We start from the raw sequence: 3,118 nt of genomic DNA on the forward strand, positions 1-3,118 counted from the left end.
AGGCCTATAGGGTAGTCCTTGAGGCTGTATTGTGGGAGCCAGTTGCCTTGAAACTGTTCTGGATGTTGGATCATCTGGGCCATGGTGTCATCGGAGATCTTTTCAGGGGGTCTTGGCTGGTCAAACCTGATGTATCTTAATCTGGAACAAATCCATAGCCTCTGGCTTTCTGTGGAAACAAAAGCAGAACCTCTTTTCCAAAGTAACATATCCTTATATCCAAATTTTGAAGTCAAGGTACCTTTAAAATTTACATTTTGGCATAACTGAACAGCTTTTACAATCAAATGTTTTTCTTTAGTTATGAATATCAAAAACAACATAATCCAGATTTTCTGTGTGATAGCCATCTTTATGTGGCTTATTACCTTCACTGTTTTTTTTAAACACTTTATTTTTAGATACTATTTGTTTATATAACGGTATATTTTTTTTCTCTTTTAAGCCTACGTGCATTTTTACATGCATTATAAACTATTTCATCTGAATCAGTCTTATTGCCAACCTATTGCTTTAAACTGTAGCCTTTTAAGCCTGTGGCTGCTGGCTCCGCCCCCTTCAGCTTTTCAACATGGCGGTGGTAGGTTTTCTTCAGTTCTGGGAGTCATCAAGTCTCAGAAATAGTAGGTCTACGCTTTTATCAAAGCAGCATGTAGCTCAGAAACCTCCTTTTTTTTTTTTTTTTTTTTTTAAAAAAAATACTAGTAAAGACTAAATCTACCAGACAGTGTAATGTGCTGCTGTCAGGCACCTCATTCCCACCATACTGCTGGTCAAACTCACGCCAGGAACCCGCCAGTGTTCAAACCTGCATTTTGCGATGTCTAGCTGCCCGTACAAGACAAGAAGCAGGAACCTGGTTTTGGCCCTGTTTAGAATTGGTTATTAAATATTCTCAGATTTAAGGTGGAAACTCGAGCCGTTGGGCACCATTTGTTGCTGGAGGGCTTCTCTCCAGGTTCCCCAAGCCCCGCAGTCCCACAATCCACGTATGAAATAGTCACTCAGACGCTTATATTACTTATAAACTGTATGGCCGTGGCAGGCTTCTTGTTAACTGTTCTTTTATCTTAAATTAACCCATTTCTATAAATCTATACCTTGCCACGTCGCTTGTGGCTTACCGGCGTCTTTACATGTTGCTTATCCTGGCAGTGGCTGCAGTGTCTCTCCATCCTTCTTCCTGTTTCCCCAATTCTCCTCTCTCCTTGTCCCGCCTACACTTCCTGTGTGATCACTGGCCATCAGTGTTTTATTTATATAGAGCGATATCCACAGCAATGGGTCTTATTTCTCTTAAATTTGCCAAAGCCTTTTACTTTTCCTAACCAGCTGGAGACGAGCACATCTGTGCACACCTCTCACGATTCCTGAAACCTTCCTTTATTTTGAACAATTTCCATAATGTTGGAGGAACAAACAGCTAGCTTTCCTTTCTCTGGGACAGGCTTCAAGCTCATCCCTGTCGACATTCTCTGTGAGGCTGGCACAGCTACCATGGCTGGTCTGGTTTCCAAGGTGAGACATGATCAACTGGATGTGGCAGCTCCCGGGTGACCCAGCCAGACACTCTAGCCGATGTAAGTGTGTGATTACGGCAGCTACATTCTCCACACGTCTTTGCCGCCTGTACCTCGGAGAGGGAACTGAGCTACTGAATGTTACACATTATTCTGCAGTGGCAAAGATGTACCACACGGGAGGGACAGGCAGGCAAAAGTCATACCTTGCATATTATCCTTTAGTTTCCGTGATTGACCTCTTCGCAAGCAGGGGTGGGGGTGGTGGGGTGGGGTGAATCACTGTTTATGTTTTCAGAATGAGATGAGGCTCACATGCCAGTCCCTAAAACATCCCAGTGGCTCCAGGCTCATAGATCAGCTCTGGGTGAGAAGATACTGGGAAAGGGTGGCAGAGGGCCATTGTCACCTCGTGTGCTTGAGGACAGAAACTTGCACAGTTTAACGGGAAACAGTGGGGCTGAAATCCAGCCTGGGCCACAGGATGGTGTCAGCTTTGAGGAAGAAGTGCTCTTTTCCGCCTTCCTCTTTTAATTTTCAAGCTATCGCTCTGCAAAAGTCGGTGTGAGGTGACGTTGCTATTTCTGTTCCCAGATCAAATGTATCCAGCATGGGGTCCCATTGGACTTTGCATGGCCAGCCATCACAAAATGAGAGCAGAATGGCAGTCACATGGCCGAGTTACGCATTAGCACCAAAATATTTGGCCCACTTGGTTAGGAAGGAATGCAGTCATGTTATTGGGAGGCTGAAGAAACCAGACACATTGACAGATGGAGAATGGGACTGGCCTCCTCTCCTTTCTTTTTGTCTATAGATCCTATGATAGTCCCGTGAAGCAGGGCAGGGCCACAGCACAAAGGAAAGAGGAGTGAACTTTGGGAGCTGGTACAGGCTGGCAAAGGGAAGCGCAGTGGAAAATAGCTCCACACTCATGCCATCCGTCCTTGGGCCATCTTCAGGAAATGCACCAGAATCTGATCACTATGGCTACGTGAGACTTATCTGACACCCAGGCTTTCTCTTCCATGGGGGCCCAAACTGTTTTGTTTTCAAAGGGGAAAACATATTTGTGTTTGCCCTGCGTTGCTCCGTAAAACTGAATTGCAGAGAGCTCATGAATAATAGAAAGAACACTAAGGACTGTGAAATTAACACTGGCATGAAATAACTCCTAAGGAGAGATGGCTGAGTGGAGTCTTCCTCCTGCCTCCTCTACTAGCAGGGTTTTGCGAGCTGGGACTTGTTCACCTGGGAAAGTGTAGTAATGTCTGCAGAGGACTGATTTGCTTTCTGGTTGCAGGAGGGCGAATATTTTCATATCCTCTAGGTCAAGATGGTGTTTCTTATAGACATCTTCAAGGGTGATAACTCTGGTGGGTTATGGTTCCAGTGAGGAGCATAGGCCAAATTTGTCCCTGAGAGTTACCATCTTCCTATTTAATACCGATGGTAGCTTTTACTGAGCTTTCTATTTACTGAACACTGGTTTTTATACGTGTTTTCTCATACCATTTTGTATCTACTGCTGTGATTTGGATGTTGTATGTCTGTCAAACCACATGTGGTTCACACATTGGAGGGCTGGACCTCAGTGT

This window comes from Peromyscus leucopus, chromosome 10 (assembly GCF_004664715.2).
Source record: "Peromyscus leucopus breed LL Stock chromosome 10, UCI_PerLeu_2.1, whole genome shotgun sequence".
Taxonomy (NCBI): Eukaryota; Metazoa; Chordata; class Mammalia; order Rodentia; family Cricetidae; genus Peromyscus; species Peromyscus leucopus.